This window comes from Symsagittifera roscoffensis, chromosome 3, assembly GCF_963678635.1.
Source record: "Symsagittifera roscoffensis chromosome 3, txSymRosc1.1, whole genome shotgun sequence".
Taxonomy (NCBI): Eukaryota; Metazoa; Xenacoelomorpha; order Acoela; family Convolutidae; genus Symsagittifera; species Symsagittifera roscoffensis.
The window spans coordinates 61,132,956-61,146,784 of record NC_087064.1 but is presented as its reverse complement, the minus strand read 5'-3'; the positions used below and the strand labels follow the sequence as shown (position 1 = coordinate 61,146,784).

The following is a 13,829-nucleotide window of genomic DNA, read 5'->3' as shown; positions in this document are numbered from 1 at the left end:
TTAGTTAACATCATACAGCCCAGCTAGCTCAGTCTGTAGAGCATGGGACTCTTAATCCCAGAGTCGTGGATTCGAGCCCCACGTTGAGCGAAAAGTCAAAAAGATATTCAATAGTCTGCAGAGCATGGGACTCTAAAATTCAAAAATTGCGAAAAAAAGATGATCACTAACAAACACAGTCTCTTCATTAAAATCATACAGCCCAGCTAGCTCAGTCTGTAGAGCATGAGTCTCTTTATTCCAGGATCGTGGATTCGAGCCCCACGTGAGCGAAAACTTTTTCATAAAATCACAAAACAATATTTTGCAAATCCATTTGACGTAGAGCTTAAACGCAAATGAAAAAAAAAAAACGTTTTCAATACTTCTATATTTCATATAACAGAAAAAATTAAATCAAACAAAAACTTCGGAAAAAGGATGATCATTAACAAACACAGTCTCTTCGTTAACACATACAGCCCGGCTAGCTCAGTCGGTAGAGCATGGGACTCTCCATCCCAGGGTCGTGGGTTCGAGCCCGACGTTGGGCCAGAATTTTTATAATAATCAAAACACAACCTTTTGCAATTTCATCTGACGCAAAGCTTGACCTGACCGCAAATGAAAAAATTACTTTTTCTACATTTTGAGTAAAAGAAAAGACAATTCAACAAAAATTTCGAAAAAAAAAGATGGTCATTAACAAACAGAGTATCTTCATTAATTTTATACAGCCCGGCTAGCTCAGTCGGTAGAGCATGGGACTCTTAATCCCAGGGTCGAAGGTTCGAGCCTCACGATGGGCGAAAACTTTTCATAATATTCGAAAAACAATATTTTGCAAATCCATTTGACGTAGAGCTTAAACGCAAATGAAAAAAAAAAACATTTTCAATACTTCTATTTTTCATATAACACAAAAAAAACAAATCAACCAAAAACTTCGGAAAAAGGATGATCATTAGCAAACACAAATTCTTAGTTAACAGCATACAGCCCGGCTAGCTCAGCCGGTAGAGATTGGAGAAAAAAAATTTCAATTCTCCTATATTTTATATAACAGAAAAAACAATTCAACCAATAACTTCGGGAAAAGGATGATCAATAGCAAACACAGTCTCTTAGTTAACATCATACAGCCCAGCTAGCTCAGTCTGTAGAGCATGGGACTCTTAATCCCAGAGTCGTGGATTCGAGCCCCACGTTGAGCGAAAAGTCAAAAAGATATTCAATAGTCTGCAGAGCATGGGACTCTAAAATTCAAAAATTGCGAAAAAAAGATGATCACTAACAAACACAGTCTCTTCATTAAATTCATACAGCCCAGCTAGCTCAGTCTGTAGAGCATGAGTCTCTTTATTCCAGGATCGTGGATTCGAGCCCCACGTGAGCGAAAACTTTTTCATAAAATCACAAAACAATATTTTGCAAATCCATTTGACGTAGAGCTTAAACGCAAATGAAAAAAAAACGTTTTCAATACTTCTATATTTCATATAACAGAAAAAATTAAATCAACCAAAAACTTCGGAAAAAGGATGATCATTAACAAACACAGTCTCTTCGTTAACACATACAGCCCGGCTAGCTCAGTCGGTAGAGCATGGGACTCTCCATCCCAGGGTCGTGGGTTCGAGCCCGACGTTGGGCCAGAATTTTTATAATAATCAAAACACAACCTTTTGCAATTTCATCTGACGCAAAGCTTGACCTGACCGCAAATGAAAAAATTACTTTTTCTACATTTTGAGTAAAAGAAAAGACAATTCAACAAAAATTTCGAAAAAAAAGATGGTCATTAACAAACAGAGTATCTTCATTAATTTTATACAGCCCGGCTAGCTCAGTCGGTAGAGCATGGGACTCTTAATCCCAGGGTCGAAGGTTCGAGCCTCACGATGGGCGAAAACTTTTCATAATATTCGAAAAACAATATTTTGCAAATCCATTTGACGTAGAGCTTAAACGCAAATGAAAAAAAAAACATTTTCAATACTTCTATTTTTCATATAACAGAAAAAATTAAATCAAACAAAAACTTCGGAAAAAGGATGATCATTAACAAACACAGTCTCTTCGTTAACACATACAGCCCGGCTAGCTCAGTCGGTAGAGCATGGGACTCTCCATCCCAGGGTCGTGGGTTCGAGCCCGACGTTGGGCCAGAATTTTTATAATAATCAAAACACAACCTTTTGCAATTTCATCTGACGCAAAGCTTGACCTGACCGCAAATGAAAAAATTACTTTTTCTACATTTTGAGTAAAAGAAAAGACAATTCAACAAAAATTTCGAAAAAAAAGATGGTCATTAACAAACAGAGTATCTTCATTAATTTTATACAGCCCGGCTAGCTCAGTCGGTAGAGCATGGGACTCTTAATCCCAGGGTCGAAGGTTCGAGCCTCACGATGGGCGAAAACTTTTCATAATATTCGAAAAACAATATTTTGCAAATCCATTTGACGTAGAGCTTAAACGCAAATGAAAAAAAAAACATTTTCAATACTTCTATTTTTCATATAACAGAAAAAATTAAATCAAACAAAAACTTCGGAAAAAGGATGATCATTAACAAACACAGTCTCTTCGTTAACACATACAGCCCAGCTAGCTCAGTCTGTAGAGCATGGGACTCTTAATCCCAGAGTCGTGGATTCGAGCCCCACGTTGAGCGAAAAGTCAAAAAGATATTCAATAGTCTGCAGAGCATGGGACTCTAAAATTCAAAAATTGCGAAAAAAAGATGATCACTAACAAACACAGTCTCTTCATTAAAATCATACAGCCCAGCTAGCTCAGTCTGTAGAGCATGAGTCTCTTTATTCCAGGATCGTGGATTCGAGCCCCACGTGAGCGAAAACTTTTTCATAAAATCACAAAACAATATTTTGCAAATCCATTTGACGTAGAGCTTAAACGCAAATGAAAAAAAAAAACGTTTTCAATACTTCTATATTTCATATAACAGAAAAAATTAAATCAACCAAAAACTTCGGAAAAAGGATGATCATTAACAAACACAGTCTCTTCGTTAACACATACAGCCCGGCTAGCTCAGTCGGTAGAGCATGGGACTCTCCATCCCAGGGTCGTGGGTTCGAGCCCGACGTTGGGCCAGAATTTTTATAATAATCAAAACACAACCTTTTGCAATTTCATCTGACGCAAAGCTTGACCTGACCGCAAATGAAAAAATTACTTTTTCTACATTTTGAGTAAAAGAAAAGACAATTCAACAAAAATTTCGAAAAAAAAGATGGTCATTAACAAACAGAGTATCTTCATTAATTTTATACAGCCCGGCTAGCTCAGTCGGAAGAGCATGGGACTCTTAATCCCAGGGTCGAAGGTTAGAGCCTCACGATGGGCGAAAACTTTTCATAATATTCGAAAAACAATATTTTGCAAATCCATTTGACGTAGAGCTTAAACGCAAATGAAAAAAAAAAAACATTTTCAATACTTCTATTTTTCATATAACACAAAAAAAACAAATCAACCAAAAACTTCGGAAAAAGGATGATCATTAGCAAACACAAATTCTTAGTTAACAGCATACAGCCCGGCTAGCTCAGCCGGTAGAGATTGGAGAAAAAAAAATTTCAATTCTCCTATATTTTATATAACAGAAAAAACAATTCAACCAATAACTTCGGAAGAAGGATGATCAATAGCAAACACACTCTCTTAGTTAACATCATACAGCCCAGCTAGCTCAGTCTGTAGAGCATGGGACTCTTAATCCCAGAGTCGTGGATTCGAGCCCCACGTTGAGCGAAAAGTCAAAAAGATATTCAATAGTCTGCAGAGCATGGGACTCTAAAATTCAAAAATTGCGAAAAAAAGATGATCACTAACAAACACAGTCTCTTCATTAAAATCATACCGCCCAGATAGCTCAGTCAGTAGAGCATGGAACTCTGAATTTCAGGTTTATGGGATCGAGCCCCACGTTGGGCGTAAACTTTTCATAATACTCAAAAAACAATATTTTGCAAATCCAATAGATGGAGAGCTTAAAAGCAAATGAAAAAAACAATTCAACCAAAAATTTCGGAAAAATGGTAATCATTACCAAACACAGTCTCTTAGTTAGAATCTTAGAGCCCAGCTAGTTCAGTCGGTAGAGCATGGGACTCCTTATCCCACGATCGTGAGTTCGAGCCCCACGTTGGTCGCAAACTTTTCATAATATTCAAAAAACAATATTTTGCAAATCCAATAGATGGAGAGCTTGAAAGCAAATGAAAAAAAAACAATTCAACCACAAATTTCGGAAAAGGGTGATCATTAGCAAACACAAGCTCTTAGTTAAAATCATACAGCCCGGGTAGCTCAGTCGGTAGAGCATTGCACACTTAAACCCAGGATCGTGGGTTCGAGCCCCACGTTGGTGAAAAACTTTTTATAATATTCAAAAAACAATATTTTGCAAATCTATTTGACGGAGAGCTTAAACGCAAATGAAAAAAAATGTTCAATTCTTCTATATTTTTATCAACAGAAAAAACAATTCAACAAAAATTCAACAAAAAAGGGTGAACATTAGCAAACTCAGTCTCTTCATCAAAATCATACAGCCCGGATAGCTCAATCGGTAGAGAATGCGACTCTTAAACCCAGGCACGTAGTTTCGAGCCCCATGATGGTCGAAATTTTTTGAAAATATTCAAAACACAAACTTTTTCAATTCCATTTGACGCAGAGCTTGACCGCAAATGAAAAAAACTTTCCAATTCTTCTATATTCTCCAATACAGCCCAGCTAGCTCAGTCGGTAGAGCATGAGACTCTTAATTCCAGGGTAGTCGGATCGTGCCCCATCTTGGGCGAAAAATTTTCATAATAATAAAAAAAAAATCTTTTGCGAATCCATTTCACGGAGAGCTTTAACGCAAATGAAAAAAAAACTTTTCAATTCTTCTATACTTTAGTCAACAGAAAAAACAATTCAACAAAAACTTCGGAAAAAGGGTGATCATTACCAATCACAGTCTCTTAGTTAACATAATACAGCCCGGCTAGCTCAGTCGGTAGAGCATGCGACTCTTCATCTCAGGGTCTTGGGTTCGAGCTCCACGTTGGGCGAAAACTTTTTATGATATTTAAAACACAATCTTTCGCAATTCCATTTGACGCAGAGCTTGACCGCAAATGAAAAAAAAACTTTCCAATTCTTCTATATTCTCCAATACAGCCCGGCTAGCTCAGTCGGTAGCGCATGAGACTCTTAATTCCAGGGTAGTCGGATCGTGCCCCATCTTGGGCGAAAAATTTTCATAATAATAAAAAAAACAATCTTTTGCAAATCCATTTCACGGAGAGCTTTAACGCAAATGAAAAAAAAAACTTTTCAATTCTTCTATACTTTAGTCAACAGACTCAGTCGGTAGAGCATGAGACTCTTAATTCCAGGGTAGTCGGATCGTGCCCCATCTTGGGCGAAAAATTTTCATAATAATAAAAAAAAAATCTTTTGCGAATCCATTTCACGGAGAGCTTTAACGCAAATGAAAAAAAAACTTTTCAATTCTTCTATACTTTAGTCAACAGAAAAAAACAATTCAACAAAAACTTCGGAAAAAGGGTGATCATTACCAATCACAGTCTCTTAGTTAACATAATACAGCCCGGCTAGCTCAGTCGGTAGAGCATGCGACTCTTCATCTCAGGGTCTTGGGTTCGAGCTCCACGTTGGGCGAAAACTTTTTATGATATTTAAAACACAATCTTTCGCAATTCCATTTGACGCAGAGCTTGACCGCAAATGAAAAAAAAACTTTCCAATTCTTCTATATTCTCCAATACAGCCCGGCTAGCTCAGTCGGTAGCGCATGAGACTCTTAATTCCAGGGTAGTCGGATCGTGCCCCATCTTGGGCGAAAAATTTTCATAATAATAAAAAAAACAATCTTTTGCAAATCCATTTCACGGAGAGCTTTAACGCAAATGAAAAAAAAAACTTTTCAATTCTTCTATACTTTAGTCAACAGACTCAGTCGGTAGAGCATGAAACTCTTAATCCCAGGGTAGTCGTATCGTGCCCCATCTTGGGCGAAAAATTTTCATAATAATAAAAAAAAACAATCTTTTGCGAATCCATTTCACGGAGAGCTTTAACGCAAATGAAAAAAAACTTTTCAATTCTTCTATACTTTAGTCAACAGAAAAAAGTAACTCAACAAAAACTTCGGAAAAAGGGTGATCATTAGCAAACACAGTCTCTTTGTTAACATAATACAGCCCGGCTAGCTCAGTCGGTAGAGCATGGGACCCTTCATCTCAGGGTCTTAGGTTCGAGCCCCACGTTGGGCAATTTTTTAAAATAAAATTCAAAAAACAATCTTTTGCAATTCCATATGACGGAGACTCCATTTGAGGGACATCTGTGGACGTATATGAAAAAAACCTTTTCAATTCTTCGATATTTTATATAACAGAAAAACAATTCAACCAAAAACTTCGGAAAAAGGGTGATCATTAGCAAACATAGTCTCTTAGTAAACATAATAATGCCCGGCTAGCTCAGTCGGTAGAGCATTGGACTCCTCATCTCAAGGTCTTGGGTTCGAGCTCCACGATGGGCGAAAACTTTTTAAAATATTTAAAACACAATCTTTCGCAATTCCATTTTACGCATAGCTCGACCGCAAATGAAAGAGACCTTTCCATTTCTTCTACACTTTAATCAAAAGAAAAAACAATTCAACAAAAATTTCAGAAAAAGGGTGATCATTAGCAAACACAGTCTCTTAGTGAACATCTTACAGCCCGGCTAGCTCAGTCGGTAGAGCATGAGACTCTTTATACCAGGATCGTGGATTCGAGCCCCACGTGAGCGAAAACTTTTTCATAAAATCACAAAACAATTTTTCGCAAATCCATTTGACGGAGAGCTTAAACGCAGATGAAAAAAAATCTTTTCAATTCTTCTATATTTTATATAACAGAAAAAACAATTCAACAAAAATTTCGGGAAAAGGGTGAACATTAGCAACCAGAGTCTTTTCATTAAAATCATACAGCCCGGCTAGCTCAGTCGGTAGAGCATGGGAATCTTTATTCCAGGGTCGTGGATTCGAGCCCCAAGTTGAGCGAAAATTTTTTTTAATATTCACAAAACAATGTTTTGCAAGACTATTTGACTGAGAGCTTCACCGCAAATGAAAAAATAACTTTTCAATTCTTCTATAATTTGCGAAAAAGAAAAACCAACTCAACAAAAATTTCAAAATAATGACCATTAACAAACACAGTGCCTTCATTAAAACCATATGGCTAGCTCAGTCGGTAGAGCATGAAACTCTTAATCCCAGGGTAGTCGTATCGTGCCCCATCTTGGGCGAAAAATTTTCATAATAATAAAAAAAACAATCTTTTGCGAATCCATTTCACGGAGAGCTTTAACGCAAATGAAAAAAAAACTTTTCAATTCTTCTATACTTTAGTCAACAGAAAAAAGTAACTCAACAAAAACTTCGGAAAAAGGGTGATCATTAGCAAACACAGTCTCTTTGTTAACATAATACAGCCCGGCTAGCTCAGTCGGTAGAGCATGGGACTCTTCATCTCAGGGTCTTAGGTTCGAGCCCCACGTTGGGCAATTTTTTAAAATAAAATTCAAAAAACAATCTTTTGCAATTCCATATGACGGAGACTCCATTTGAGGGACATCTGTGGACGTATATGAAAAAAACCTTTTCAATTCTTCGATATTTTATATAACAGAAAAACAATTCAACCAAAAACTTCGGAAAAAGGGTGATCATTAGCAAACATAGTCTCTTAGTAAACATAACAATGCCCGGCTAGCTCAGTCGGTAGAGCATTGGACTCTTCATCTCAGGGTCTTGGGTTCGAGCTCCACGATGGGCGAAAACTTTTTAAAATATTTAAAACACAATCTTTCGCAATTCCATTTTACGCATAGCTCGACCGCAAATGAAAGAGACCTTTCCATTTCTTCTACACTTTAATCAAAAGAAAAAACAATTCAACAAAAATTTCAGAAAAAGGGTGATCATTAGCAAACACAGTCTCTTAGTGAACATCTTACAGCCCGGCTAGCTCAGTCGGTAGAGCATGAGACTCTTTATACCAGGATCGTGGATTCGAGCCCCACGTGAGCGAAAACTTTTTCATAAAATCACAAAACAATTTTTCGCAAATCCATTTGACGGAGAGCTTAAACGCAGATGAAAAAAAAATCTTTTCAATTCTTCTATATTTTATATAACATAAAAAACAATTCAACAAAAATTTCGGGAAAAGGGTGAACATTAGCAACCAGAGTCTTTTCATTAAAATCATACAGCCCGGCTAGCTCAGTCGGTAGAGCATGGGAATCTTTATTCCAGGGTCGTGGATTCGAGCCCCAAGTTGAGCGAAAAATTTTTTTAATATTCACAAAACAATGTTTTGCAAGACTATTTGACTGAGAGCTTCACCGCAAATGAAAAAATAACTTTTCAATTCTTCTATAATTTGCGAAAAAGAAAAACCAACTCAACAAAAATTTCAAAATAATGACCATTAACAAACACAGTGCCTTCATTAAAACCATATGGCTAGCTCAGTCGGTAGAGCATGAGACTCTTAATCCCAGGGTAGTCGTATCGTGCCCCATCTTGGGCGAAAAATTTTCATAATAATAAAAAAAAACAATCTTTTGCGAATCCATTTCACGGAGAGCTTTAACGCAAATGAAAAAAAAACTTTTCAATTCTTCTATACTTTAGTCAACAGAAAAAAGTAACTCAACAAAAACTTCGGAAAAAGGGTGATCATTAGCAAACACAGTCTCTTTGTTAACATAATACAGCCCGGCTAGCTCAGTCGGTAGAGCATGGGACTCTTCATCTCAGGGTCTTAGGTTCGAGCCCCACGTTGGGCAATTTTTTAAAATAAAATTCAAAAAACAATCTTTTGCAATTCCATATGACGGAGACTCCATTTGAGGGACATCTGTGGACGTATATGAAAAAAACCTTTTCAATTCTTCGATATTTTATATAACAGAAAAACAATTCAACCAAAAATTTCTGAAAAAGGGTGATCATTAGCATCCACAGTCTCTCAGTTAGAATCATACAGACCTGCTAGCTCAGTCGGTAGAGCATGGTACTCATACTCCCAGGGTCGTGGATTCGAGCGCCACGTTGGGCAAAACCTTTTTATAATACTCAAAACACAATCTTTTGCAATTCCATTTGACGCAGAGCTTGACCGCAAATGAAAAAAAAACTTTTCAATTCTTCTATATTTTGAGTAAAAGAAAATACATTTCGACAAAAATTGCGAAAAAAAGATGATCATTAACAAACACAGTCTCTTCATTAAAATCATACACACCGGCTAGCTCAGTCGGTAGAGCATGGTACTCGTAATCCCAGGATCGTGGGTTCAAGACCCACATTTGGCGAAAACTTTTTATAATATTCGACACACAATCTTTCGCAATTCCATTTGACGCAAGCTTGACCGCAAATGAAAAAAAATAGCTTTTCAATTTTTCTATATTTTGAGTAAAAGAAAAAACAATTCAACAAAAATTTCGAAAAAAGGATGATCATAAACAAACAGTCTCTAAGTTAACATCAAACAGACCGGTTAGCTCAGTCGGTGGAGCATGGTACTCTTAATCCCAGGGGCATTAGTTCGGGCCCCACGTTGGGCGAAAACTTTTTATAATATTCAAAAAACAATCTTTCGCAATTCCATTTGACGAAGAGCTAAAACGCAAATGAAAGAAACTTTTTCAATTCTTCTATATTTTATAAAACAGAAAAAACAATTCAACCAAAAATTTCGAAAAAAGGGTGATCATTAGCATCCACAGTTTCTCAGTAAACATCATAGAGACCGGCTTGCTCAGTCGGTAGAGCATGGTTCTCGTCATCCCAGGGTCGTGGTATCGAGCCCCACGTTGGGCGAAAACTGTTTATAATATTCAAAACAAAATCTTTCGCCATTCCATTTGACGCAGTGCTTGACCGCAAATAAAAAATAACTTTTCAATTCTTCTATATTTTGAGAAGAAGAAAAAACAATTCAACTAAAAATTTTGGAAAAAGGGTGATCATTAGCATCCACAAACTCTTAGTTAACATCATACAGACCGGTTAGCTCTGTCGGTAGAGCATGGTACTCTTAATCCCAGGGTCGTGGGTTCAAGCCCACGTTGGGCAAAAACTTGTCATGATATTCAAAAAAACAATCTTTTGCAATTCCATTTGACGGAGAGCTTAAACGCAAATGAAAGAGACCTTTTTGATTTCTTCTATATTTTATAAAACAAAAAAACAATTCAACCAAAAATTTCGGGAAAAGGGTGATCATTAGCATCCACAGTCTCTCAGTTAGAATCATACAGACCAGCTAGCTCAGTCGGTAGAGCATGGTACTCATACTCCCAGGGTCGTGCGTTCGAGCGCCACGTTGGGCAAAAACTTTTTATAATATTCAAAACACAATCTTTCGCAATTCCATTTGACACAGAGCTTGACCGCAAAAGAAAAAATAGCTTTTCAATTCTTCTATATTTTGAAAAAAAGAAAAAATAGTTCAACAAAAATGGCGAAGTACCATGATCATTTACAAACACAGTCTCTTCATTAAAATCATACACACCGGCTAGCTCAGTCGGTGGAGAATGGTACTCGTAATCCCAGGACTCGTAACCCACATTGGGCGAAAACTTTTTATACTATTCGAGACACAATCTTTCGCAATTCCATTTGACGCAGAGCTTGACCGCAAAAGAAAAAATAGCTTTTCAATTCTTCTAGATTTTGAGTAAAAAAACAATTCAACAAAAATTTCGAAAAAAGGATGATCATTAACAAACAGTCTCTAAGTTAACATCATACAGACCGGTTAGCTCAGTCGGTAGAGCATGGTACTCTTAATTCCAGGAGCATTAGTTCGGGCCCCACGTTGGGCGAAAACTTTTTATAATATTCAAAAAACAATCTTTCGCAATTCCATTTGACGAAGAGCTTAAACGCAAATGAAAGAAACTTTTTCAATTCTTCTATATTTTATACAACAGAAAAACAATTCAACCAAAAATTTCGGAAAAAGGGTGATCATTAGTATCCACAGTCTCTCCGTAAACATCATAGAGACCGGCTTGCTCAGTCGGTAGAGCATGGTACTCGTCATCCCAGGGTCATGGTTTCGAGCCCCCACGTTGGGCGAAAACTGTTTATAATACTCAAAATAAAATCTTTCGCAATTCCATTTGACGCAGTGCTTGACCGCAAATAAAAAATAACTTTTCAATTCTTCTATATTTTGAGTAGAAGAAAACACAATTCAACCAAAAATTTCGGGAAAAGGGTGATCATTAGCATCCACAGTCTCTCAGTTAGAATCATACAGACCTGCTAGCTCAGTCGGTAGAGCATGGTACTCATACTCCCATAGTCGTGCGTTCGAGCGCCACGTTGGGCAAAAATTTTTTATAATATTCAAAACACAATCTTTCGCAATTCCATTTGACGCAGAGCTTGACCGCAAATGAAAAAATAACTTTCCAATTCTTCTGTATTTTGAAAAAAAGAAAAAACAGTTCAACAAAAATTGCGAAAAAAAGATGATCATTTACAAACACAGTCTCTTAATTAAAATCATACACACCGGCTAGCTCAGTCGGTAGAGAATGGTACTCGTAATCCCAGGATCGTGGGTTCGAGACCCACATTGGGCGAAAACTTTTTATACTATTCGAGACACAATCTTTCGCAATTCCATTTGACGCAGAGCCTGACCGCAAAAGAAAAAATAGCTTTTCAATTCTTCTAGATTTTGAGTAAAAAAACAATTCAACAAAAATTTCGAAAAAAGGATGATCATTAAGAAACAGTCTCTAAGTTAACATCATACAGACCGGTTAGCTCAGTCGGTAGAGCATGGTACTCTTAATCCCAGGGTCGTGGGTTCAAGCCCACGTTAAGCAAAAACTTGTCATGATATTCAAAAAAACAATCTTTCGCAATTCCATTTGACGGAGAGCTTAAACGCAAATGAAAGAGACCTTTTTGATTTCTTCTATATTTTATAAAACAAAAAAAAAACTATTCAACCAAAAATTTCGGGAAAAGGGTGATCATTAGCATCCACAGTCTCTCAGTTAGAATCATACAGACCTGCTAGCTCAGTCGGTAGAGCATGGTACTCATACTCCCAGGGTCGTGCGTTCGAGCGCCACGTTGGGCAAAAACTTTTTATAATATTCAAAACAAAATCTTTCGCAATTCCATTTGACGAAGAGCTTAAACGCAAATGAAAGAAACTTTTTCAATTCTTCTATATTTTATACAACAGAAAAAACAATTCAACCAAAAATTTCGAAAAAAGGGTGATCATTAGCATCCACAGTTTCTCAGTAAACATCATAGAGACCGGCTTGCTCAGTCGGTAGAGCATGGTACTCGTCATCCCAGGGTCGTGCGTTCGAGCGCCACGTTGGGCAAAAACTTTTTATAATATTCAAAACACAATCTTTCGCAATTCCATTTGACGCAGAGCTTGACCGCAAATGAAAAAATAACTTTTCAATTCTTCTATATTTTGAAAAAAAGAAAAACAGTTCAACAAAAATTGCGAAAAAAAGATGATCATTTACAAACACAGTCTCTTCATTAAAATCATACACACCGGCTAGCTCAGTCGGTAGAGAATGGTACTCGTAATCCCAGGATCGTGGGTTCGAGACCCACATTGGGCGAAAACTTTTTATACTATTCGAGACACAATCTTTCGCAATTCCATTTGACGCAGAGCTTGACCGCAAAAGAAAAAATAGCTTTTCAATTCTTCTAGATTTTGAGTAAAAAAACAATTCAACAAAAATTTCGAAAAAAGGATGATCATTAACAAACAGTCTCTAAGTTAACATCATGCAGACCGGTTAGCTCAGTCGGTAGAGCATGGTACTCTTAATTCCAGGGGCATTAGTTCGGGCCCCACGTTGGGCGAAAACTTTTTATAATTTTCAAAAAATAATCTTTCGCAATTCCATTTGACGAAGAGCTTAAACGCAAATGAAAGAAACTTTTTCAATTCTTCTATACTTTATACAACAGAAAAACAATTCAACCAAAAATTTCGGAAAAAGGGTGATCATTAGCATCCACAGTTTCTCAGTAAACATCATAGAGACCGGCTTGCTCAGTCGGTAGAGCATGGTACTCGTCATCCCAGGGTCGTGGTTTCGAGCCCCACGTTGGGCGAAAACTGTTTATAATATTCAAAATAAAATCTTTCGCAATTCCATTTGACGCAGTGCTTGACCGCAAATAAAAAATAACTTTTCAATTCTTTTATATTTTGAGTAGGAGAAAACACAATTCAACCAAAAATTTCGGAAAAAGGGTGATCATTAGCATCCACAGTTTCTCAGTAAACATCATACAGACCGGTTAGCTCTGTCGGTGGAGCATGGTACTCTTAATCCCAGGGTCGTGGGTTCAAGCCCACGTTGGGCGAAAACTTGTCATGATATTCAAAAAACAATCTTTCGCAATTCCATTTGACGGAGAGCTTAAACGCAAATGAAAAAATAACTTTTCAATTCTTCTATATTTTGAGTAAAAGAAAAAACAGTTCAACAAAAATTGCGAAAAAAAGATGATCATTTACAACCACAGTCTCTTCATTAAAATCATACACACCGGCTAGCTCAGTAGGTAGAGAATGGTACTCGTAATCCCAGGATCGTGGGTTCGAGACCCACATTGGGCGAAAACTTTTTATAATATTCGAGACACAGTCTTTCGCAATTCCATTTGACGCAGAGCTTGACCGCAAAAGAAAAAATAGCTTTTCAATTCTTCTAGATTT

The 13,829-nt window shown here is 37.0% G+C and overlaps 7 non-coding genes across 7 annotated transcripts; all 7 read left to right on the top strand.

The window, feature by feature from the left end:
* The first annotated feature begins 460 nt into the window (after positions 1-460).
* Positions 461-533, top strand: Trnae-cuc (transfer RNA glutamic acid (anticodon CUC)). The gene has a single exon. It is a non-coding gene; the product is annotated as a tRNA-Glu (tRNA).
* A 1,027-nt stretch (positions 534-1,560) lies between these two features.
* Positions 1,561-1,633, top strand: Trnae-cuc (transfer RNA glutamic acid (anticodon CUC)). Its single transcript has one exon. It is a non-coding gene; the product is annotated as a tRNA-Glu (tRNA).
* A 440-nt stretch (positions 1,634-2,073) lies between these two features.
* Trnae-cuc (transfer RNA glutamic acid (anticodon CUC)) lies at positions 2,074-2,146 on the top strand. Its single transcript has one exon. It is a non-coding gene; the product is annotated as a tRNA-Glu (tRNA).
* An 882-nt stretch (positions 2,147-3,028) lies between these two features.
* On the top strand, positions 3,029-3,101 carry Trnae-cuc (transfer RNA glutamic acid (anticodon CUC)). The gene has a single exon. It is a non-coding gene; the product is annotated as a tRNA-Glu (tRNA).
* A 989-nt stretch (positions 3,102-4,090) lies between these two features.
* Trnar-ccu (transfer RNA arginine (anticodon CCU)) lies at positions 4,091-4,165 on the top strand. Its single transcript has one exon. It is a non-coding gene; the product is annotated as a tRNA-Arg (tRNA).
* A 3,349-nt stretch (positions 4,166-7,514) lies between these two features.
* Positions 7,515-7,587, top strand: Trnak-cuu (transfer RNA lysine (anticodon CUU)). Its single transcript has one exon. It is a non-coding gene; the product is annotated as a tRNA-Lys (tRNA).
* Positions 7,588-8,804: 1,217 nt separating this feature from the next.
* Positions 8,805-8,877, top strand: Trnak-cuu (transfer RNA lysine (anticodon CUU)). Its single transcript has one exon. It is a non-coding gene; the product is annotated as a tRNA-Lys (tRNA).
* The last annotated feature ends 4,952 nt before the right edge of the window (positions 8,878-13,829 follow it).